We start from the raw sequence: 26,951 nt of genomic DNA on the forward strand, positions 1-26,951 counted from the left end.
CATCGCAGAGGGAGAAACAGATTTCCTTTCACATTTTCAAAGATAATTTCGCTGTGACTGTAAGGAATGATTAAATTCCTTACGGAGTTTTTATTTTTGCTTGGGTAGCAGTATTTTAAATGTTTCAGACTTAAGTGTTCAGACTTATATTTCAATAAGGAGACGGAGATTGTGTGTGTTTTTTGTGCATGTGGTAGACTGGATCAGATTATACTATTTTAGCATGTAGTGTTTACACCCAGTTCTTAGCACGAGAGAAATTGTACAGCTCCCAGGCAATAAGCTGCCTAAAAAGGAATGAAAATCTCTTTGATGTGATTCAATATCTGATTTTTTTTTGTGTGGAAACCTAGTAGGTTGTGTAAACAAGATATTAATCATTTACATTATCTGTATTACAGCTGTCATTACTCCCTCATAACATAATTCTGTTGTTATAAATTACTTCCCCGCTTTACAGACCAAATATAACGACTGTAAAGGAAGGGATTCTGGTGACCTTCCTTTATGTCTCATAAAGGAGTCATGAGGATTAAATTATGAGGTTTGGTTACATAGCACAGGCATGTATTCCTCATGTATTGACAATTCTGCAATTTGATAGGGTAGGAGCATAGAATCAGTAGTAGGCCATTTAACCCATCGAGCTTGCTCCATCATTCAATAATACCTGATTCTTTTTAACTCCATTCATCTAGCATTGCTTTACGATCTTGGCTTGCAAGCCTCTATTGATTTCAGATTCAAAGTTATTAGCTGAGCTAGTATTTGCTGCTTTTTGTGGGCAAGGGTTTCAGGTTTCTACCGCCCTTTGAATGAAGAATTCATAGAATCATAGAAAATTTGTATCACAGAGGGAGGACGTTCGGGCCTTTTTTGTATCAATGGTACTCAGCCCAAGATCAAATCCAAAAGTTAAACTGGTTGGGACTCTACTCATTGGAATTTAGAAGAATGAGAGGTGATCTCATTAAACATATAGGATTCTTACGGTGGTGGCATACTAGTATTACCGCTGGACTGTTAACCCAGAGATCCAGATAATGCTCTGGAGATAATAAAATGTGAGGCTGGATGAACACAGCAGGCCAAGCAGCATCTCAGGAGCACAAAAGCTGACGTTTCGGGCCTAGACCCTTCATCAGAGAGGGGGATGGGGGGAGGGAACTGGAATAAATAGGGAGAGAGGGGGAGGCGGACCGAAGATGGAGAGTAAAGAAGATAGGTGGAGAGAGTGTAGGTGGGGAGGTAGGGAGGGGATAGGTCAGCCCAGGGAAGACGGACAGGTCAAGGAGGTGGGATGAGGTTAGTAGGTAGCGGGGGGTGCGGCTTGGGGTGGGAGGAAGGGATGGGTGAGAGGAAGAACCGGCTAGGGAGGCAGAGACAGGTTGGACTGGTTTTGGGATGCAGTGGGTGGGGGGGAAGAGCTGGGCTGGTTGTGTGGTGCAGTGGGGGGAGGGGATGAACTGGGCTGGTTTAGGGATGCAGTAGGGGAAGGGGAGATTTTGAAACTGGTGAAGTCCACATTGATACCATATGGCTGCAGGGTTCCCAGGCGGAATATGAGTTGCTGTTCCTGCAACCTTCGGGTGGCATCATTGTGGCAGTGCAGGAGGCCCATGATGGACATGTCATCAAGAGAATGGGAGTGGGAGTGGAAATGGTTAGCGACTGGGAGGTGCAGTTGTTTTTTGCGAACTGAGCGGAGGTGTTCTGCAAAGCGGTCCCCAAGCCTCCGCTTGGTTTCCCCAATGTAGAGGAAGCTGCACCGGGTACAGTGGATGCAGTATACCACATTGGCAGATGTGCAGGTGAACCTCTGCTTGATGTGGAATGTCATCTTGGGGCCTGGGATGGGGGTGAGGGAGGAGGTGTGGGGACAAGTGTAGCATTTCCTGCGGTTGCAGGGGAAGGTGCCGGGTGTGGTGGGGTTGGAGGGCAGTGTGGAGCGAACAAGGGAGTCACGGAGAGAGTGGTCTCTCCGGAAAGCAGACAGGGGAGGGGATGGAAAAATGTCTTGGGTGGTGGGGTCGGATTGTAAATGGCGGAAGTGTCGGAGGATAATGCGTTGGTATCAATGTGGACTTCACCAGTTTCAAAATCTCCCCTTCCCCTACTGCATCTCTAAACCAGCCCAGTTCATCCCCTCCCCCCACTGCACCACACAACCAGCCCAGCTCTTCCCCCCCACCCACTGCATCCCAAAACCAGTCCAACCTGTCTCTGCCTCCCTAACCGGTTCTTCCTCTCACCCATCCCTTCCTCCCACCCCAAGCGGCACCCCCCGCTACCTACTAACCTCATCCCACCTCCTTGACCTGTCCGTCTTCCCTGGACTGACCTATCCCCTCCCTACCTCCCCACCTACACTCTCTCCACCTATCTTCTTTACTCTCCATCTTTGGTCCGCCTCCCCCTCTCTCCCTATTTATTCCAGTTCCCTCCCCCCATCCCCCTCTCTGATGAAGGGTCTAGGCCCGAAACGTCAGCTTTTGTGCTCCTGAGATGCTGCTTGGCCTGCTGTGTTCATCCAGCCTCACATTTTATTATCTTGGAATCTCCAGCATCTGCAGTTCCCATTATCTCTGATACTATTTTAATGCTCTGGAGACCCAGGTTTGAAACCTGCCGTAGTAGATGATACAATTTGAATTCAATAAATATCTGCAATTAAGTGTCTAATGATGACCATGAATCCATTGCCGATTATTGGAAAAACAATTTGGTTCCTTCATGTCCTTTAGGGAAGGAGACTGCCATCCTTACCTGGTCTGGCCTACGTGTGACTCCAGACCGTCAGCAATGTTGTTGACTCTTACGTGCCCTCTGGGCAAATAGTGACTGGTAATAAATGCTGGCCTAGCTCGCGATGCCTCAACCTGTTGATGAATAAAGAAATAAAAGGGCTTGACAGGGTAAGTACCGAGAGGATGTTTCCCCTCATGGGAGAGTCTAGAACCAGAGGAGATAGCCTCAGAATAAATGGGCGCCAATTCAAGACTGAGATGAGGAAGGCTTTGCTTTCTCAGAGTGTTGTGAATCTTTGGAATTCCTTTCCAGAGAAAGCTTAGGGGCAGAGTCCTTATGTGCATTTAAGGCTGAGGTGCATAGATTCTGCGGACTCAAGGGTGATTGAGAAAACATGGCAATGTGGAGATGAGGAGTATCAGATCAGCCATGATCCTAAAGAAGGATGTAGCAAGCTCGAGGAGCTAAATGACTACCCTGTTCTTATTGCATAGGGTGTTATAGTCCAAGCAACCTAACCTCAACCTACTTTGTGACAATACCACTAGACCATTGCCTTTCTGTAAAATTTTAATTAATATGGAAATCAAGGGTTGTAAGGCAGGAAAGTGCTTTTGAGGATTATCAGATCAGCCATGATCTCATTGTATGTGAAAGCAGACTTGATGAACTGAATGATTTACTTCTGCTCTGATGTCTGACAGTTTTGTAAGATTTTTTTGACCCATAAATAACCACTTAAGGGCAACTTTTAAAAACCCTATTCATTTGTGGGATGTGTTTATCGATGGCTGGCCAGCATTTCTTGCCCATCCCCAGTTGCCCTTGAGAAGGTGGTTGTGAGCTGCCTTCTTGAACTGCTGCAGTCCTTGCTGTGGGTTGACACACAATGCCATTAGGGAGGGAATTCCAGGATTTTGACCCAGCAACAGTGAAGAAACGGTAATGTATTCCCAAGTCAGGATGGTCAGTGGCTTGTAGGGAACTTGAAGGTCATGGTGTTCCCATGTATCTGCTGCCCTTGTCCTTCTCAATGGAAGTGGTAGTAGTTTTGGAAGGTACTATTTGAGGATCTTTGGTGAATTTCTGCAGTGCATCCTATAGATAGTACACGCTGCTGCTAATGAACATTGGTTTTTGAGGGAATGGATGCTTGTGGATGTAGTACCAATCAAGTGGGCTGCTTTGTCCTGCATGTTGGCCAACGGGAGTCCAAAACTAGAGGACACAGGTTAAGTTGAGTTGGGGAAAGATTTAAAATAGACCTGAGAGGCAACTTTCTCACACACAGGGTGGTTCATACATGGAATGAACTGCCAGAGGAAGCAGTAGATGCAGGTACAGTTTCAACAAATCTGTGGAATTCGCTACTCCAAAGTGCAGTGGATGCTGGGGCAGTGAGTAAATTTAAGGAGGAGTTTGACAGATTTTTAATAGCTAATGGGTTGAAGGGTTATGGGGAGAAGGCAGGAAAATAGGGGTAAGGAGTATATTAGCCATGATCAAATGGTGGAGCAGACTTTGATGGGCCAAATGGCCTATTTCTGCTCCTACATCCTAGGAACATATGAACATTTGAAAGACATTTGGACAGGTACATGAATAGGAAATGTTTGGAGCTATATGGACTGAATGCAGACAAGTGGGACTAGTTTAGTTTGGGAAACTTGGATAGCATGTACACGTTGGACTGAAGGATCTGTTTCGTGCTGTATGACTCAATAACTCTATAGCTAATTCCCAACTGCAGTCCCAGCAATGGCCACTGCCATAGGTGATGCTGTTGAGACCTGAGAGCTCCATTAGTGAGTTCCTCGTCTCCACCATTCCCTGGTAAGAAAATGTTCCTTATTCCCACTCCAATCCTTACACTAATTACTATTAATCAATGTGCCCTTTTTACAGACTCTACTAAGATAAATAGGTTGTCCCTGTATACTCCATTTACGTCTGTCATAAATCTGCATGTTTCAGTTAAGTCACCCATTCAAGCTCTTTTGTTCCAAGGAAAACAAACTCAGTGAAGAGAATAACAAAGTGTGGGGCTGGATGAACACAGCAGGCCAAGCAGCATCTTAGGGGCACAAAAGCTGACGTTTCGGGCCTAGACCCTTCATCAGAAATGCAACCTTAAAATTGTCATGACGATTGTCAATGGATTTGGCCATGATTACACTTCTAATTCCAGACTATTTAAAAAGTGCTGTTTCTGTTAACTGCCTTGGTGAAATTTTTACCTGGGTCTCTAGATTACCTTAGATAGAGTATAACAAAAATACCACTATGCCTTAACCCCTCAGGCTGGCTGGTAGAACTGCCTTAAGGGACTGATCTTTCCTTTGTTCCTTACATAAGAATCCATTGCTGAGGTATATGGTAGGTTATACAGGTGAGCTCAGTGAAGAGGATGCAAGATTTGGAGGTTAACAGCATTCAGTGGCACATGGCAAATTAAGTTGTTTCTTTATATGCTGCTTTTAAAAAGAAACTGCTAAAAGGTTTTCATGGGTCTGTAATAATAAAATGCTTTGATTCACACATTTAATGTTGATTCTTCTGTAAAGCAGGATGAGATAAGTTATAAAGTATTCAAGGCATTGTCCTTGAAAGAGTTATAAAGCAAATCTGGGCACTTGACAATATATACAGACAATATATACAGGGCAGTGATTTTTCAGCAGTGATCAGACTTTCCCAATCTTTCTGCTCATTTCAGAGCTCACCCACATAGGGTGGAGTTGTGGGCACACAGCAGATATCATGGTCTGCCCACCATATGTAATGTGAATAAATAAAGGTCAACTGAGTTTGTTAAAAGCTCAATTGACCCTGATGATATGCTGCCCGCACCAAAATACAGTCAGAGCAGACAGCTGGACAGGAGTGGGAAGCTCATTTTGAAATACCTATGTGACGAAAGGCAGGAAAGGGGATGTGCACCTCATTCAGAGGGTGCATTGAGGGCACCTCTCAAGGTGCCACCAACCTTTACTTGCATGCCATAAGGCCATAAGACATAGGAGCAGAAATTAGGCCATTCAGCCCATCAAGCCTGCTCCGCCACTCAGTCATGGCCGATAAGTTTCTCAACCCCATTCTTCTGCTTTCTCCCCATAACTCTTGATAATCAAGAACCTATCTATCTCAGTCTTAAATGTACTCAATGACCTGGCCTCCACAGCCTTCTGTGGCAGTGAATTCCATAGATTCATCACTCTCTGGCTGGAGAAGATTCTCCTCATCTCCATTCTAAAAGGCCTTTCCTTTACTCTAAGGCTATGCCCTCTGGTCCTACACTCTCCTACCAATGGAAGCATCTTCCCAACATCCACCAGGCTATTCAGTATTCTGAAAGTTTCAATTAGATCCCCCCTCATCGTTCTAAACTACAATGAGTGCAGTCCAAGAGTCCTCAAATGTTCCTCATATGTTAAGCTTTCCATTCCTGGGACCATTCTTGTGAACGTCCTCTGAACCCGCTCCAGGGCCAGTACGTCCTTACTGAGATATGGGGCCCAAAACTAAACACAATACGCCAAATGTGGCCTGACCAGAGCCTTATAAAGCCTCAGTAGTATATCCCTCCTTTTATATTCAAGTCCTCTCAAAATAAATGCCAACATTGCATTTGCCTCCCTGACTACTGACTCAACCTGCAAGTTTACCTTGAGAGAATTGTGCACTAGAACTCCCAAGTCTCTTTGCGCTTCAGACTTCTGAATTTTCTCCCGATTTAGAAAATAGTCCATGCTTTTATTCTTCTTACCAAAATGCATGACCTCACACTTTCCCACATTGTACTCCATCTGCCATTTCTTTGACCACTCTTCTAACCTGTCCAAATCCTTCTGCAGCCTCCCCTATCTGTCTTTCCACCTATCTTTGTATCATCTGCCAACCTGATAAAAATAACCTGTTGTCCCCCCCTACTCAGCCCCTTTCCTTAGGCTCTAGGATGCCTGTATGCTGGAAAACTCAAGACCTGCTTCTTGGGTCAGTAAGAACTGCTGATGCTGGAGTCAGAGATAACACAGTGTGAAGCTGGATGAACACAGCACCAGAGGAGCAGGAAAGCTGATGTTTCGGGTCAGGACCTTCTTCAGAATTGCGGGCACTTCTGAAGAAGAGTCCCTAATCCTCTTGGAGCCTCTTCTTACACTACTGGAAGTGGCTGCTACTGAGCTCTGGTGCTGTCACAGTGACAAAGCTGTGAGAATTCAGATTAATCTTCAGCTTCTGAGGGTATGACTTCCTCCTGAGTGAGGACACATAGTTGACCAATCAGGGAGGTGATGGCTTAATAGTGTTACTCAGGGACTATTGATCCAGAGATCCAGGTAATGTTTTGTAGACACGTGTTCAAATCCTGCCATGGCAGATGGTGGAACATGAATTCAGTTAAAAAAAATCTGGAATTAAGAGTCTCACAATGACCTTGAATTCCATGTCAATTCTTGGAAAAACTTGTCTGGTTCACTAATGTCTCTTAGGGAAGGAAACTGCCATTCTTACCTGGTCAGGCCTACATGTAGGTCGAGATTGGACAGCTGTGGTTGACTTTTGATTGCCTCCGGCCAATTAGGGATAGCAATAAATGCTGGCCTAGCCAGTGACATCCACGTCCCATTAACGAATAATGAATAATAATGTAGCCTCTGTTTCCTAGTGCGGTCAATGCCGCATGGCACTTTTCCAATGGACAAATTGCCTGCCAGCTGACTTTTCTTCTGGTGATAAGTCCTGTTTGCAGCTTCCCCACCTGTGACCCCCTGCCCCCCAACCTCTCCACTTCCTTATTCAGAACATTCCTGCCTATGTTTACATTGCCTGGTTGCACTATGATTTTCTAAATGCCTCCTAATTATCTCCTTCATAAAAGCATTTTCCCAATGACATACCTGGCCTGTAGTTTAGTGGGACAATGCTGTTGTCGAGTATGCTGATCTCTTCCTGGTAGAAGCTGAATGCCATATCCCGAGAACTTCCTCCCATTTCCCTGGATCATGATCCCCACCATTGAACATATTGATTGTGATTTCCAGGACTGTCACTGACCTCATTTCCCCTGTAGATCTTCCTCTTACAGCTTCAAATCTCATAGCTCCTTAAACCTGCTTCTAGCTTCTTTGTAAAATCCACAAACCAGACTGCCCTGGCAGACCCATTGTCTCAGCCTGCTCTTGCCCCACTGAAATTACTTCTCCCTACCTTGGCTCTACTTTCTTACCCTTGTTCAGTCTTTCCCCACTTACATTAATGATTTTCTTTTACATTATTGCCAGTTTTCTAGACCTCGTCACCCCTTCTTCACCATATCCAATCCTTCTACCGGCCTATTCCCTATCAGGATAGTCTGAAGGTTTTCCTCTTCTTCCTGATGTCTGCTTGGTCTCCATGTAACACCACCATCCATCACCTGACTGAGCTTTTTTGCACTGCAAAAACAGCTCTTTAACTCTTCTCATTTTCTCCAAGTTATTGCTATGGGCACCTGCATGGGTCCCAGCTATACCTGTTTCTTTGTGCAATATGTGGAGCTTTCCTTGCTCCAGTCCTATTTGTCCATCCCGCCCCGTCCCCAACAACTCTTTCTCAGATACATTGATGATGTCTTTGGTGCTGTTTCCTGCTCTCGTCCAGAAATGGAAATATCCATCAGTTTTGTTTTCAATTTCTATCCTTTGCTTGCCTTCACCTAAACAATCTCTGACTCTTCCCTTCACTTCTGTGACTTCTCAGTTTCCATTTCTGGGGATAGAGTGTTTACCATTATCCATTTCAAGCTCACTGACTTCCACAGTTACCTTGACTACACTTCCTCACACCCTGCTTCTATTCCGTTCTCCCAGTTTCTTCATCTCTTCCACAACTGGTCTGATGATTCCACCTGCTACCAGTGTACTTCTGACATGACCTCCTTTTTACTCAATGGAGAACCTCCGCCCCCGCACCCCCCCCCCTCCCCGGTACCCCCCTCACCCCCTACACCTTCTGTAATTGACAGGGCCCTCAACCACATCTGAACCTCAAAGTAAAGGAGCCGTTAGGAGGTAGTGACCATAATATGATAAGTTTTAATCTGCAATTTGAGAGGGAGAAGGGAGAATCGGAAGTGTCAGTATGGCAGTTGAACAAAGGGAACTATGGAGCTATGACGGAGGAGCTGGCCAAAGTTCAGTGGTTCAATACCCTCGCAGGGATAGCAGTGGAACAACAATGGCAGGTATTTCTGGATATAATGCAGAAGGTGCAGGATCAGTTCATACTAAAGAGGAAGAAAGATCCTAAGGGGAGGCAGGGGAGGCAGGGGCGGCCGTGGCTGACGAGGGAAGTTAAGGACTGTATAAAGATAAAAGAGAAGAAGTATAACATAGCAAAGATGAGTAGGAAGCCGGAGGACTGGGAAGCTTTTAACGAGCAACCGCAGATAACTAAAAAGGCAATACACAGAGAAAAAGTGAGCTTTGAAGGCAAACTGGCCAAAAAATATAAAGGAGGATAGTAAAAGCTTTTTTAGGTATATGAAAAGAAAAAAAAATTGTTCAGACTAAAATTGGGCCCTTGAAGTCAGAAACGGGTGAATTTATTATGGGGAACAAGGAAATGGCAGAAGAGTTGAATAGGTACTTTGGATCTGTCTTCACTAGGGAAGACACAAGCAATCTCCCAGATATAATAGTGGCTGAGGGACCGAGGGTAATGGATGATCTGAAGGGTATTTATATTAGTCAGGAAATGGTGTTGGATAGATTGTTAGGTCTGAAGGCCGATAAGTCCCTGGGACCTGATGGCCTGCATCCCAGGGTACTTAAGGAGGTGGCTCTAGAAATTGTGGACGCGTTGGTAATTATTTTCCAAGGTTCTATAGATTCAGGATCAGTTCCTACGGATTGGTAGGTGGCAAATGTTATCCCACTTTTCAAGAAAAGAGGGAGAGAGAAAACGGGAAATTATAAACCGGCTAGTCTGACGTCAGTAGTGGGAAAGATGCTGGAGTCGATTATAAAAGATGAAATTATGACTCATTTGGATAGCAGTAACGGAATAGGTCAGAGTCAGCATGGATTTACGAAGGGGAAATCGTGCTTGACTAATCTTCTGGAATTTTTTGAGGATGTATCTATGCAGATGGATAAGGGAGAACCAATGGATGTAGTGTACCTGGGCTTTCAGAAATCCTTTGATAAAGCCCCGCACAGGAGATTGGTGAACAAAATTAGGGCACATGGTATTGGGGGAAAAATACTGAGTTGGACTGAAAATTGACTGGCTGACAGGAAGCAAAGAGTAGTGATAAATGGGTCCCTTTCGGAATGGCAGGCAGTGACCAGTGGGGTACCACAAGTTTCGGTGCTGGGGCCGCAGCTGTTTACGATATATATTAATGATATAGACGAAGGCATTAAAAGTAATATTAGCAAATTTGCCAATGACACAAAGCTGGGTGGCAGTGTGAAATGTGAGGAAGATGTTATGAGAATACAGGGTGACTTGGACAGGACAGGTGAGTGGACGGATGCATGGCAGATGCAGTTTAATGTGGATAAATGTGTGGTTATACACTTTGGTGGCAAGAACAGGAAAGCAGATTACTATCTCAATGGAGTCAAGTTAGGTAAAGGGGAAGCACAATGACATCTAGGTGTTCTTGTACATCAGTCAATGAAAGCAAGCATGCAGGTACTGCAGGCAGTGAAGAAATCTAATAGCATGCTGGCCTTCATAACAAGAGGAATTGAGTATAGGAGCAAAGAGGTCCCTCTGCAGCTGTACAGGGCCCTGGTGAGACCGCACCTGGAGTATTGTGTGCAGTTTTGGTCTCCAAATTTGAGGAAGGACATTCTTGCTATTGAGGGAGTGCAGCGTAGGTTCACGAGGTTAGTTCCCGGAATGGCGGGACTATCATATGTTGAAAGGTTGGAGTGACTGGGCTTGTTTCCACTTGAGTTTAGAAGGATAAGAGGAAATCTGATTGAGGTGTATAAGATTATTAAGGGATTGGATGCTCTGGAGGCAGGAAGCATGTTTCCGCTGATGGGTGAGTCCAGAACCAGAGGACACAGTTTAAAAATAAGGGGTAGGCCATTTAGAACAGAGTTGAGGAAAAACTTCTTCACCCAGAGAGTGGTGGGTATATGGAATGCTCTGCCCCAGAAGGCAGTGGAGACCAACTCTCTGGATCATTTTAAGAAAGAGATAGAGCTCTTAAAGATAGAGGAATCGAGGGTTGTGGAGATAAGGCAGGAACAGGATACTGATTGTGGATGATCAGCCATGATCATAATGAATGGTGGTGCTGGTTCGAAGGCCTGAATGGCCTACTCCAGCACCTATTGTCTATTGTCCATTGTCTATTGAACCACATCCTGCACTTCTGACTTACTTCTGGACTGGATGACCACTTGAGGAATGCCTCTGTTCTGACCGTTGAAATCATCCCAATCTTCCAGTTGTTTGCTATGTCTCTAGATGTAGAGCATGTGTTTCGTCTTGCAGGCTATCTAGAAAGAGAGGTCACAGTTTTATTATAAGGGGTAGAAGATTTAAAGCAGAGATGAGGAGAAATTAATTCTCTTGATCTGTGGAATTCACTACCCCAGACTACGGTGGACACTGAGACACTGAATCAATTTAAGGAGGAGATTGATTTTTAATTAGTGACAGGTTTAAACGGTTCTGGAGAGAGGAAGGAAAATGGAGTTGAGGCCATGATGAGAATAGCCATGATCATATTGAATGGTGGAGTAGGCTTGATGGGCTGTGTTATCTTCTTCTGCTCCTAGTTTTTATGTTCTTATTTCAAAAAACACTTTGCTGTCATTTCTGTCCTGGCCTTGCTGCAACGTTCCAATGAATCACAACACAACTGACATCATCTGTTCAGTTTATGAAGTTATGGAATTCAATATTGAGACCTCAAGTCTGTAAAGTGCCTAAGTGAAGGGTGATGAAAATCACTAATACAAACATTTGCACCAATAAAGACAACACTGTTATTTTAGAACAAAAAATTCTGTAAAGTTCACCTCAGCCCTTCTTAAGAAATCTAAACTAGTCAAAAATCTATCCTTGGCTTGATTAATTTACAAAGTACTCACCCCTGGTATGAAGTGATCTCCATTCCAGCCAGAAGCAGATTCAATTTTTATACTTTCTGGGACATTAATGAATCAATTTTGCAAATCAAGTTAAAAAAATTACCCCTGAGGTCGAATGTTCTCAGGCGAAGTGGGACTCTCCTAAAACTGGACCCCTCAAAAACCAGCAGCCAGATGATGTCTGTTCCCAGATTTTCTTATACTATCCCCCACTGCACTGTATCCCGATACAGCACTGTCTTGTTTGTGATAACAAGGTGTAGAGCTGGATGAATACAGCAGGCCAAGCAGCATCAGAGGAAGAGGAAAGCTGACATTTCGGGTCTGCATCCTTCTTCAGAAAGTTTGATTTCTGAAGAAGGATCCAGACCCAAAACATCAGCCTTCCTGCTCCTCTGATGCTGCTTGGCCTGCTGAGATCATCCAGCTTCACACTTTGTTCTCTTGGATTCTCCAGCATCTGCAGTTCCCATTATCTCTAATTTTCCAATCCCTTTTGGTTCTGAAGAAGAATCATATTGGAGTCTTTGTTTCTGTGTCCACAGATGCTGCCAGTCCTGCTGAGTTTCTCCAGGAATCTCTGTGTTTCTGACCAATAGTTTCTTGCTCTCTGTCTCATTCCTTTGTTGAATTGTGATCTGACGTATTCAGTTATTTAATCTGTTGGAGCCTTCCTAGACTCTAGGGAATTTTGAAAGATTACAACAAATTCATCTAGTTTCTCTGTAGCCACTTTGTTCAACACCCTGGAAGCAGGCCATCTGCCTCAGGGGACATGTCAGCCTTTAGATCCTCTGTAGCATTCTACATCTTTTTCAATTGTAAATTGAGATGATGCTTAACTTCCTTTGTTACATATTTGTGGAGTATCCTCATAGAACTTTTGAATCGTAGAAACCCTACTGTGCGGATAGAGGCCAATCGGCCCATTGAATCTGTACCGGTCCTCCAAAGAGCATCCCACCCAGACCCAGTCCCCACCCTATTTCTGTAATCTCAAATTTACCATGGCCAATCCATCTAACTGCACATCCCTGGACACTATAGAGACAATTTAGCATGGCCAATCCACCTAACCTGCCCATCTTTGCACAGTGGGAGGAAACCTGAGCACCCAGGGAAAGCCTACGCAGAGAGAGGGAGAACGTGCAAATTCCATACACAGTCACTCTCAGTCACTTTCTTTCTCAATGCAATTTATTTTTCTTGAGATTACAAAATATAAGAATATAGGAACAGGAGTAGGCCATTCTGCCACTCATATCTGTTTAACCATTCAATGAGATTGTGGCTAATCTGTGGCCAAACTCCATATACCTCTCTATGGTCCATATCCCTTAATACATTTGCTTAACAAAAAATATCTATCTCAGGTTTAAAATTAACAATTGATCTTCCATCCACTGCCATTTGTGGAAGAGAGTTCCAAACCTCAATCACTTCTTGTGTGTAGAAAAGCTTCCTAAAACCTCTCTTGAACGGTCTGGAATCCTCAAACAGTAGAGACAATTTATCTATCCACCCTGAATTTTTAATTTACTATCTTGAAGACTTCAATCAGATTATGCCTAAGCTTCTAAACTCTGAAAGACACTGGCCTAATTTGTATAGTCCCTCCCCATAACTTAACCTGTGAACTCCAAGAATCTTTCTTGTAAACCTGTGTTAGCCCCAATCTGGAGGAAACTATCTAGAACTACAGATAGTGCTCATGTTTTGAAGATGCTTTAAATGTCTTAAGAATAGAAGGTGTAATTCCTGAGTTTAGTTTTTTATAAGCTAATTTTAAAACTCTTTAAAAGGACGGAAGGGGAGAGAATGCTAATTGTATTTTCCATTGAAGAAAACTTCCTTGAATACCACAAGTGTGTCTGAACTTAATTGAGTGTACAGCTTTATTCCCAGACATCAAAAAAGAACTAGCACGGAAACTTTTCACATTATATTTTAAAAAGAAATCTGCCTAGGCAGGATAAATGAATTTCCTGCTTGCAACTTCTGATACACTCAAAATTTCCCATCAGAAGGTAGAAAGCCAGGCTGATGGATAATTTTAGACTTACCCAGCTATTGGGTGGATTGCTGGTTTTATAGACTGTTGTCCTCTAATCTCAATGTTATCCACGGAAGGGTTGTACCAGCATTTCACCTGATTCAATTGGTCTCACATTAAAATGACACACTGAATGTCCAGAGATAATGTGAACTGCAGACGCTGGAGAATCCAAGATAACAAAGTGTGAAGCTGGATGAACACAGCAGGCCAAGCAGCATCTCAGGAGCACAAAAGCTGACATTGCGGGCCTAGACCCCTAGGCCCGCAACGTCAGATTTTGTGCTCCTGAGATGCTGCTTGGCCTGCTGTGTTCATCCAGCTTCACACTTTGTTCCACTGAATGTCCAAACCTTTTCTTTTCCTCTTTTGAGGTACAGGCAGCCAGCTCAATTGATGCTTTATCATTTAAATGAATATGCATTAATTGGAAAGAGGATGTTATGAAGATAGTACAAACTGCACAGCTTTAAGAACAGAAGAAATTAGAGCAGGTGGAAACTGACACTTGCTTTGCCATTCAGTGAGAACACTGTCTCAAATTCACTTTTTATTCCTTGCTCTGTTTGATTACCCTATGACTTTGTGTCTTTGTATGCTGTGATCTGCCTGTACTGCATGCAAAACAAAACTTTTCACTCTACTTAGGTACATGTGACAATAATAAATTGAATCAAGCAAAATCAAAACTTTCTCATTGATTACCATTAGCCTTGATTCCTTTCAAACCCAATAATCTGTTAACCTCAGTCTTGAATATATTTTAGAAGCATTTTAGAGCTTCTGGAACCTAATGCTGATGGGATAGTATGAACTTTGGAGCTTCTATCTCATTAGATTGAGTGATGGAGATAGATGGATATTGAGGAGTTTCACTGGATAACTTCAATGGATCAGAGATTACACATGCTGAACTTTCCCTCAGGGAAAAATAAATGTGTTGGGTAAATTCTATGAAAGGGTAAATTATCTTCCCCTTTGCAGCCAGTTCCATCTCTACAAGCCTCTCAGATCTGTTCCCTTCTCTGATTCAGGTCTCATTGTCTTTCCTGATTATTATCGCTCCACCCTTGGCAGGAAGTCCTTCAGCTGCCTTGTACATACCTCTGGAATTCCCACAGAAAGCCTCTCCACCTCTCTGCTCATCACTCTTCCATAGATTCCTCAGAATATAACTCTTTTCCCCATCTCTCAGTCAGCACTCATAATATCTGACATAGCTGTCGGTTGATGAGGCTCCCTGTGAAGTACTATGTGATGCTTCATTAACTTGGTGCTGTTATGAAAATGCAAGCAGTTGCTGTTAATAAGAAAGGACCTTTCCTGGTGTTGCACTTGAGCTGCTCTGAGCTGACAAGGAATCAGTTGCCCATTCCCTTGGGCCGTTAATATAACATTATCTAGCAAATGACAAACATTAGTAACATGCTTTTAAGTTGATTGCGTTTAAGAGGACCAATATGGTGCGTTTGTGACAAACCTTCCGACTGATCGCCATAAGCCATGACTCCTTTCAAGCCCAATAATCTGTTAACCTCAGCTTTGAATATATTTTAGAAGAATTTTAGAGCTTCTGTGATCTATTGCTGATGGGATAGTATGAACTTTGGAGCTCCTAGCTCATTAGATTGAGTGATGGAGATAGATGGATATTTAGGAGTTTCACGTGATAACACATGTCAGACTAGAGGCTAATAGATGCCACTGCATATAAAGGATGTGCTCAGGTTTGTGAATCAGAAAAAACTACTTAAGAGGCAGGGATCTTAAGAAATATGTGGAAAAGAAAAGGAAATTTAAATTTTATTGGACAGCTGGCAGTGCAGATGAGACACACGGGACAAGTCGTGAAAGGTCACGTTAGTTTACCAGACTGTACAGTGTCTGAAAAAATATGTAAAAAGAAGTTTGTATATGTGCCAGCTGCTTTGAACAGTGATTGAGCACCAGTTGAATCATTGGAGCAAAATTCTGCATGTGAAGCATTCTTTCTGTCAAACTAAGCAGACTTATTTGTGAGTAGCATATCTCTGCCCTTGCATTTGTTTTGCAGAACTAATAAATAAACTTGAAATTCTCTAGGGTTCTTTGCATTTAAGCTTATTAGTCTTCTACCATTTAAAAATTAAATTAGCAACTCTAACTTTGATTTGTGCACTAATCTGTTTCCTCTGGATCTGTAGAGAGGTTGGATATTGCCATTAATCAATCACTTCATTTAATTAAGATTCTTTCTGATGTCAGGATCAACCTCAGACAGTATGTTGCAGATCTAAGGGAATATCATAGTCTTGTGAAGACAGAACCCTCCTTCTCAGTTTTTTGTTTCTGGGTGAGTTGTGCAGAAATGGGAGCAATCCCAGCTCTGTGAACCCAACCTTTGAAAATGGCCACCTGTGCCTCACATTTCTCATCTGTAGAGGCAGTGGGGTTGGATGTTGGACCAGGCAACACAGGGAGAATGGACGAGGGCTGCTTCATGTCTCCAACACTGCAGCCAAAAATTTTAAAAAATAAAATAATTTCAAGGCCTCACCCCACACATTTTCCTCATTCCTCCATCACCACACACGGTTTCCATTCCTCATTGATGCCAACCCATGCTGTTTAAAGACATATACCCATTCTCAGTGGCTTCTTAAACGTCTATGCCATCCAATGGCCCTGTACTAATCCCCATTGGCCCCTCATTTCCACTATGCTCCCCTCTATAGAGAAAAGCGAGCTCATTCATAAAAACAGAATTTCACAGGCATTGACAGGTCTCAATATGGACAAGTGGACTGTTCCAAGGTGTTTATGGACTATATATGCAATTTTCCTCAAAGTTAAAAATCCCAAAGGGAATTTGATTCACCTCTATAGGATCACTAAGTCTCAGCCCCAAAGGTATTCTAACTCTCCACTGCCTCTGACAATCTAGGACCTCCCACCCCGCGGGTGTTCTGGGACCATATCTGCAGGGTCTCTTAGCCCTCCTGATCGAAACCCAGGCTATCCAGAAGAAATGCTCTTACCTGGTCTAATCTCCTTAGCTCATTTTCCTTACCTGGCGGTAAACATGGTTCGCACTGCTGCCTCGCAGCTCCAGAGACCTGGCTTTGATCTCAGCTTAGGACGATGGTATTCTCCCTGTGTCTGCATGGGTGTCCTCCAGGTGCTCCTGTCCAATAATGTGCAGGTTAAGTGGATTGACAATGCTAAATTGCCCCATCATGTCCAAGGATGTGCAGGCTAGATGAATTAGCCATCATAAATGTGGGGTTAGTGGGCATAGGATGTGGAAGTGAGAAGCTCTTCAGAGGGCTGTTGCAGACTCAATGAGCTGAATAGCCTCTATCTTCACTGTAGAGTTTCTTTGATTCTATTGTCTAATCTCCAGACTCTGACTTCCAAACACAAGGACTCCAAAATCCAATATTCAAATGACCAGCTACCTCTGTGAGTCACAGTTGTTGCAATTATGTATTGTCTTCAATTTTGCTCTTCTGAAAACTGAAAAGGCAAAATTTGGGATTTCCTATATTTTTTGCCATTATCGCTGAAATGGAAAGACTCTCCATCATGGCAAAAAATTTGGGCCAGGATCACGGTAAATCCTGGTTATCCATTGAGTTCAGGGAATCTGGCTCCAATTCATTATGTTCCAAACATATATTGTTTAGGACATGCCATCTGCTGATTACCATCTACTGTCCACTCTCAAATAATGAATCGGCTCTTCTCTAAGCTGAACCCCATTTGGAAGAAACATCAAAGACAGCAAAGATGCAGAATTTACTGTGGGTTCACTGTCCATCACCAAGGGTGGATTGGCAAAACAGATGTGAACTAAGCTCACCAAATGCCAGAACAGGTGCCCAGCAGGCAGTGAGAAACAGAGAAGAGGTAAAGTTCCACTGGATCTCACACTCACCAAGTTACCCATCATATGTCCATGAAGCCAAGGAAATTAAGGCAATTGATATCAGCAGGAGAAAGTACTGAAGAAACCCAATGGACTAAAGCCTTAAATATTCCCAGGGCCTGTTATTTTAATAATATTCTGAAAGGTATAGCTGAAGTGATTGTAGATGCTCTATCTGTTATTTTCCAAAATTCCCTAGTGTGGTGATACTGTGCATTTAAGAGGTATATTTTGTCCATTTACTTATACATTCAAGGCATTCAATAAGGTTCCGCATGGTAGGCTCATTCAGAAAGTAGGGAGGCATGGGACTCACGGAAATTTGGATGCCTGGATACAAAACTGGCTGTGCAATAGAAGACTGAGGATGGTAGTAGATGGAAAGTATTCAGCCTGGAGCTCGGTGACCAGTGGTGTTCTGCAGGGATCTGTTCTGGGACCTCAGCTCTTTCTGATCTTTATAAATGACTTGGATGAGGAATTGGAAGGGTAGGGTTAGTAAGTATGCTGATGACACAAAGGTTGGTGGAGTTGTGGACAGCATGGAGGGCTGTTGTAGCTTGCAACAGGACATTGACAGAATGCAGATTTGACCAAAGAAGTGGCAGATGGAATTCCTTCCAGAAAAGTGCGAAGTAATTCATTTTGGAAGGTTGAGTTTGAATGCAGAATACAAGGTTAATGGCAGGATTCCTGGCAGTGTGGACGAACATAGGGATCTTGAGTTCCATGTCCATAGATCTCTTAAAGTTGCTACCCAAGTTGATAGGGTTGTAATGGAGGCGTATGGTATGATGGCTTTCATTGGGAGGGTAATTGAGTAAGAGCCGTGAGGTTATGCTGCAGACCTGTAAATCTTTGGTTAGACCACACTTGGAATATTGTGTTCAGTTCTGGTCACCTCATTATAGGAAGGATGTGAAAGCTTTGAAGAGGGTGCAGAGGAGATTTACTAGGATGCTGCCTGGACTGGAGGGCAGGTCTTATGAGGAAAGGTTGAGGGAGCGAGGGCTTTTCTCATTGCTGTGAAGAAGCGTGAGAGGTGACTTGATAGAGGCTCATGGCTCTCAGTAAATAATAACATATTACTAAGATTGGTGGAGTAGCAGATAGTGAAGGGGACAGTCAGAGACTACAGCAGAATATAGATAGACTGGAGAGTTGGGCAGATAAATGGCAGATGGAGTTCAATCCGGGCAAATGTGAGGTGATGCATTTTGGAAGATCAAATTCAAGGGTGAAGTATACAGTAAATGGAAAAGTCCTAGGGAAAATTGATGAACAGAGAGATCTGGGTGTTCAGGTCCATTGTTCCCTGAAGGTGACAATGCAGGTCAATAGAGTGGTCAGGAATGCATATGGCATACTTTCCTTCATTGGGCGGGGTATTAAGTACAAGAGTTGGCAAGTCATGTTGCAGTTGTATAGGACTTTGGTTTGGCCACATTTGGAGTACTGTGTACAGTTCTGGTCGCCACAATATCAAAAGGATGTGGATGCTTTGGAGACGGTGCAGAGGAGGTTCACCAGGATGTTGCCTGGTATGGAGGGTGCTAGCTATAAAGAGAGGTTGAGTAGATTAGGATTATTTTCATTAGAAAGACAGAGTTTGAGGGGGGACCTGATTGAGGTCTACAAAATCATGAGGGGTATAGACAGGGTGGATAGCAAAAAGCTTTTTCCCAGAGTGAGGGACTCAATCACTAGGGGTCATGAGTTCAAAGTGAGAGGAGGAAAGTTTAAGGGAGATATGCGTGGAAAGTTCTTTACACAGACGGTGGTGGGTGCCTGGAACACATTGCCAGCGGAGGTGGTAGACGCAGACATGTTAGCGTCTTTTAAGATATATTTGGACAGGTACCATGGATGGGCAGGGAGCAAATGGACACAGACCGTTAGAAAATAGATGACAGGTTAGACAGAGGATCTTGATCGGCGCAGGCTTGGAGGGCCAAAGGGTCTGTTCCTGTGCTGTAATTTTCTTTGTTCTTTGTTCTTTGCAAGACAAAAGCCAAAGAGAGAGCAGTACTTTCAGTCTCCCTGAGTGTAATTGCACTGAAGGGTGCACTGAAGGTGGAGTGATACCCCCATCACCACCACAGCGATGAAGTAATTGTTTTTACCTGTCGGAATTTGGTGAGTGTTGTAGTGGACTCTCAGGTAATCGTCATGCATTATTGCCCCTCACAAAAGCTGACCCTCCGGTTGTCATGGTCCACTTTGGGACCAATGACATTGGACAAACAGGAAGGGCTCTGATTCCCCTTCAGCTTTCAAATTTCACTCACTGCCCTGAACTGAATGGATCCAGTTAAGGGAATACCCCTGTGAAAATTCTAGTAATTGCCTGCATATGCACCCCCCCTCCCCAGACCAGGGTCTAGCAGCTGCAATCATGTTCAGGCCAAAATACAGAGGGAAAGACCCATCTTGACCTTCTACTGAGGTCCTCTGCATCACGGATGCCAGTCCATGTCTTATCAAGAAACAGCACCAACTTCCATTCAGTACTTTTAATGTATTGAAATGACCCAAGGTACTTCACAGGAGCATTATAAATCAAATAGTCTCAAAAGGAGAGCTTGTTCTGGTTGTAATGTATAAAATTAAAACAGGACTGAACATACTTGATGTGGAGAGACGATGTTTCTCCTGGATGGGGAGTCTAGAACCACTGGTCAGAGTGTCAGAATACAGGGTACACCATTTAGAATTAAGGTGAGGAAACAACCCTTCACTAAGTAGGTGGTCAACCTGTGGAATTCTCTACCACTGAAGGCTGTGGAGACTAGGTCACTGAATATATTCAAGAAAGAGATTGATAATTTTTTTAGTTTTCAAAGGCATATCGGGATATAGAGAGAAAACAGGAATATGACATTGAGATAGTGAAACAGTTTGATGATATTGAATAGTGGAGCAGGCCTATGGGCTGAATGGCCTACTCCTGTGTCGAGGTGATGTGTTTCTAAAGCGATGGGCAGATGATTTGATTCAATTTGATTTGGTTTATTGTTGTCACATGCACTTGAGTACAATGACAAGTTTTGTTTTGTGAGCAGGACAGGCCGAAGAATAAGAGTCTTAAAGCTAGAATGTGAGATAGAGATGAAGACAAGTGTTGAGGGGGATACATTTTGCAATAGTTTAGCATTTAGTCTGTTGAAACTATGGCAAGCAAGGGTGGAGTGATTAAAATTGTGAATGCTCAAGAGGCCCGGGTTAGAGGAATGCAGCTATAATTGAAGATTGTGGCTTTGGAGAATATTACAGAGATCGGGAGGGGTTAGGCCATGGAGGGATTTCAGAACAGGAATGACAATTATAAAATTAACCCTCCCTGATATTGCCCATCCTCTTAAACATCTTGGAATATAGTTGCTGCATCACTAGACGAGTTGCTTAGACCATAGGTCTGAATTGCACTCCCTCCAACACCCCGTCCAGCTTTCCTTCTTTAAGATACTCTTTGTGGACAGACTCCTACTATCTCTTTATGGGACTCGGTGTTATATCTTGCTTTTAATACTGCAGTGAAGAAGGCCTTGGAACATTCGATTCTGTTAAAGGTGCAATTTAAATATAAGCTGTTGTTGCTGTTACTGATGTTGGACAGGCTAGAAGTTAGCTGTGGCTTGTGGTTTCTGCAAGTTGCAGAGAACAACACACATCTGAGCTGAGGGAAATTATTGCTGTCTTTTTGGCTTTTGCCTTGTTTAATATGTTAATATTTACTGAGAGCAGCATCTTGAGTATCATTCAATTTAGCAACATCCTGACAACTGTTAAGCAAGTGTTAATTTCCTGCAGTGACTGTTTGGTCAAAGTGTTTGGAACAGATCAATGGGAGTCTCAAGAAGGAGTCAAGCTATTCCATTCAGCTGCAGACCTTCTGTTTACCAGGGATATTTGTTTGGCTTTTGTACTTGTGTGGGAGAATGCTATTTTGAATGCTGTGAATGCCTGACCTAAATGCCATTATGCAAAATTATCTGTTTCCAATTCCCCTTCGCTCTTGCATATTTATCATTTTGCAGTAAGTAGTTAGTCGAATCTGAGACTATCAAAGGCAGACAGCTCATCAGAAAGCTGTCACTTGTGGAAAGCAGTATGCCATCACTCAGTATGAATGCAGGAGCACTGAACTGAATGCAGACTGCAGTCTGCAGCATTGGCCAATCTGTGGCGCAAATGTGTCACAAAGCCTGGAGAGGCTGGCAGCGTCACCCTGGCTGGTGGCTCCATACAACAGTCCACGCCACTTTGCAAGGGCTAAGGAGGCAACTTACGGTGATTATGCGCATCATCCCTGCCCCTCATGGGACTCCATCATCCTCACCCAAACCCAAGGCGTCTCTGAAGTGCAAACTGACTGCCATGTGTGACAGAGGCTTTTCTGCAGTCATGCTGGAGCAGCTACCTATGGAGGTGCCACATTCACCCCTGGCCAAAGGGAGAGCTCCTCAAGGGAGTGGTCATGAGTATTTGCCACTGAGTTATTACCATGGCCGTATGGGCCATTTCAGCATCTCTCATCTAAGTAAGTAAAGCACTGGGCATGTTGTTGCTCTGAGACACTGACACTCCAGCATGTCCAAGTAGCTTCCCCATTGGTGACAGACTGTCTTATTCACTCACAGTTCTGAGCATCTCTGGGAGCCATCAGCCCTGAGTGTCCTTGAGAGGGTAGTGATGAGCTGCCTTCTTAAGCTGCTGTTAGTCTATTTGTTGTGGGGACATGCACAATGCCATTAGAGAGGGAGTTTCAGGATTTTGACCCAGTGACAGTGAAGGAATGGCAATAATTTTCCAAGTCAGGATAGTGTGTCACTCAGAGGGGAACTTGCAGGTGTTGGCGTCCTCATGTGTTTACTCCTCTTGTCCTTCCAGATGGAAGTGCTTGTAGCATTGTATGAATTTCTGCAGTGCATCTTACAGAACGCACACACTGTCATTACTGTATACCTGGTGATGAAGGAGTGAATGTTTGTGGATGCAATGCCAATCATGTGGGCTGCTTTGACCTGGTTGGTGTCAAGTTTCTTGAATATTGTTGGGGCTGTACTTATCCAGGCAAGTGGAGTATTCCGTCACACTCCTGACTTGTGCCTAGCAAACAGTGTACAGGCTTTGGGGACTCAGGAGGTGAATTACTCATTGCAGTTTTCCTAGACTCTGACCTGCTCTTGTAGCTACAGCGAGTCAAAATGGACAACTATAAAAAAGAAGAATGTGTTTTCAGCTTGTGGAGTAACACCTTAGTAAAACCAGCATAGAATTATAACATTAAGAATGAAAAAGTAAGACATTCAATCCAACTTTCCAGTGCTTTTTTGCTAGTACAGTATTATGTTGTAGTGAATTGTAATTAACTTAATTTATAGATATTTGAAACATATGCTAGAATTCTGGATGGACCTTTCAACTCTGACAGAAATGTAGAATGATTGGTCATAGATTGTATGTTCATTGTACCAGCCTCTGCATGCCGCCAATTTTCCTCGACATTGACCTCAATATCAGAGCTTGCCTACTCCCTGCTCCCTCCAATATTAATTTTTAAACTGGTAGTAATTCCTTTGGTGGGTCAGGAATGCATTAGTCAATGCCATACTGACCTGTACAAATCGGGGAAATTCCATTGCAGTCTGCAATCAATACTGAGTTAATTCATTACATAACTGTGTGGTCATTGAGATTCTGATACAGGAATGTAAAATCATAGTCAAAAATCATACTGCTGATAACTATCTATTAATCCTTGAGACAGATATGCTGGTGAGGACAGGACTTTGCCATATACCCATAAGTAGGCAAGTGCTTTCTGTCTTGTCCTACATATTTATAAATAAGTCAAAACTGTTCTCTAAATATCAAGCCTTGTTAAATGTGTAATCTGTAACTATCACCTGATTTCACAGCTATGTAGTGCCAGCTCATCATGGATGCCATGTGACTTCACTTTTTGTATCAACCTGCTGGGTGGGTCCCTGTCAAATGCCTTGCTAAAGTCCAGGTAGACAACATCCTCTGTTCTGCAGTCATCAATCATCTTTGCCACTTCATCAATAATCTCAATCAAGTTTGCAAGATGTGACCATCCCCACATAACGCAATGCTGCCTATCATTGATAAGTTCATATTTTTCCAAATGTGCGTAAATCCTACCACTTAGCATCTTCATCAATAATTTCCCTACCACTCACATTTTTATATAAACTCCATCTGCCACTGCTCATCCCACAGGCCAATCTGATCAGAGTCTCATTGTACTCTGAGATAATGTACTTCACTGTCCACTACACCGCCTATTTTGGTGTCATTTGCAAACTTACTAACCAAATCTTCTATATTCACATTCAAATCATTTATATAAATGATGAAATGTAGTGGACCCAGCAACGATCCCTGTGGCACATCATTGGTCACAGGCCTCCAGTCTGGAAAAACAACCCTCTATCACCTTCTGCTGTTTCCTACCTTCAAGCCAATTTTGTATGCAAGAGGCTAGCTTCCTAGGATCCTATGTGATCTGACCTTTCTAACTCGTCTACTGTTAAATACTTTGCTATAGTTCTTGTAGCTGACGTTGACCGTTCTGCCTTCATCAATCTTCTCTGTTGCCTCTTCAAAAAACTCAATCATACTAGTGAGACAGGATTTGTCAGCACAAAGCCATTTTGATTATCCCTAATCAGTCCTTGCCTTTCCAAATGCATGTAAATCCTGTCCCTCAGATTCTCTTCCATTAACTTGTCTACCAATGACATCAAGCTTTATAGTTCTTAGATTTTTTCCAATATTCATTAACAGGATGAGGGGTCACTGGCCAGGCAGCATTTATTGCCCATCCCTAATTGCCCAGAGGGCAGATCAGAGTCAACCAGATTGCTGTGGGTCTGGAGTCATATGTCGGCCAGATCAGGTAAGGATGGCAGTTTCCTTCCCTAAGGGGCATTAGTGAACAAGGTGTATTTTTCTGACAATTGATTCATGGTCATCATTATACTCTTAATTCCAGATATTTATTAAATTCAAATTCCATCATCTGCCATGTTGGGATTCAAACCTGGGTCCCCAAAACATTATCTTGGTCTCTGGATTAACAGCCCTGCGATAATACCAGTAGACTATTGTCTCCCCATTACCTTCCTTAAAGCCTTTCAAATGGGGTTTAGTTTAGTTTAGTTAAATGTGAGGTGTTGCATTTTGATAAGGCAAACCAGGGCAGCACTTATACAGTTAATGGTAGGGCCTTGGGCAGTGTTGCCAAACAAAGAGACCCAGGGGTGCAGAGCAGGTAGACTGGGTGGTGAAGAAGGTGTTTGGCACACTTGCCTTCATTGGTCAGAACATTGAGGAGAGGAATTGGGATGTCATGTAGAGGCTGTGCAGGGCAGTGGTGAGATCACCTTTGGAATACTACGCACAATTATGGTTGCCCTTCTGTAGGAACGATATTGTTAAACTTGAGAGGGTGCAGAGAAGATAACAAAGTGTGAAGCTGGATGAACACAGCAGGCCAAGCAGCATCTCAGGAGCACAAAAGCTGACGTTTCAGGCCTAGACCCTTCATCAGAAAGGGGTATGGGGAGAGGGTTCTGAAATAAATAGGGAGAGAGGGGGAGGCGGACCGAAGTTGGAGAGATTCCCTGAGGTTGGTCCGGAGGGAGAAGGGTAACTTCTTCAGGTTAGGCATCCCTGGAAGAGGCTTCACAGTGAGGTTAAAATTGTGATCAGAGATAATGGAAACTGCAGATGCTGGAGAATCCAAGATAACAAAGTGTGAAGCTGAAGGATTCTCCAGCATCTGCAGTTCCCATTATCTCAGGTGCAGAGAAGATTTTTTTTCTTTATTCATTCACATGCTGACCGGGCAGCATTTATTGCCCATCCCTAATTGCCCAGGGGGCAGTTAAGCATCAACCACCTTGCTGATTTACAAGGATGTTGTCAAGACTGGAGTGTCTGGAGTTATAGGGAAAGGCTGAATCAGCTAGGGCTTTTTTCCCTGGAGCATTAGAGGCTGAGGGGTAATCTTATTGAAGTTTATAAGACCATGAGAGGCATGGATAGATGAATAGTCAAAGCCGCTTCCCCAGGGTAGGGGAGCCAAAAACTACAGGGCATAAGTTAAAGTTGAGAGGGGGAATATTTAAAAAGGATCTGAAGGGTAACTTTTTCAAACAGAGGGTGGTGCGTGTCTGGAATGAGCTGCCAGAGGAAGTGGTGGAGGCTGGTACAATTACAACATTTAAAGGGCATTTGGATGGGTGTATGAATGGGAAGGGTTTAGAGGGACATGGGCCAAATGCTGGCAAATGAAACTATGTCAAATTAAGATGTCTGGTTGGCATGGATGAGTTGTACTGAAAGGTCTGCTTCCGTGCTGTATGAAACTATGGCTGTATGACTCAATGACATAAGACTCATCGGCCTGTAATTTCCCAAATTATCCTTGCTGCCCTTCTTAAATAATGGAACAATGTTGGCTCTTCTCCATCCTCTGGGACGTCTCCTGTGACGAAAGAGGATGCACAGATTTTGCACAAGGCCCCAGCAAAATGTTGAAGAAAATGCTTGGATGAGGCATTAAATACCAGTCTGCCCTTTTAGGTTAAAACAAAATATTTCATGGGACTCTTTTGAGGAAGTAGGAGCAAATTACTTCAGATGCTGGAATCTGTACTGAAAATAACTAATGCTGGAGATCACAGTGGGTCAGACTGCACCCTTAGAGAGAAAGTAAGCTAATGTTTGTGTTTAGATGACTCTTCGTCAGAGCTGAAGTGAAGTTTGGCAGCAACAGCATTTATGCTATAGTTTGGAGTGAGGGGGTGTAGGGCTGGTGAGTGTAGGGTGCTGGTGGAGAAAAGATGTTGATATTTCAGATTAAGTGATCAGAATGTCAGTATTGAAAACGTTAGCTTGCTTTCTCTCCATGGATGCTGTCTGACCTGTTGTGATCTCCGGTATTGGTTGGGGTCCTTTGAAGAAGTGTTTGGGTCATACGCTCCAGTTCCCTGGCCAATATTTATTCTTCAAAGGACCTTTATTGGAACACATCATCAGAGTTTGAGGGGTTGGGAAATTGGGGGTGATGCCTGTGTACAATTTCGCTGCTCTGTTTTCTAAGCCTTGTGAA

The sequence above is a fragment of the Stegostoma tigrinum genome, chromosome 2 (genome assembly GCF_030684315.1).
Source record: "Stegostoma tigrinum isolate sSteTig4 chromosome 2, sSteTig4.hap1, whole genome shotgun sequence".
Lineage (NCBI taxonomy): Eukaryota > Metazoa > Chordata > Chondrichthyes > Orectolobiformes > Stegostomatidae > Stegostoma > Stegostoma tigrinum.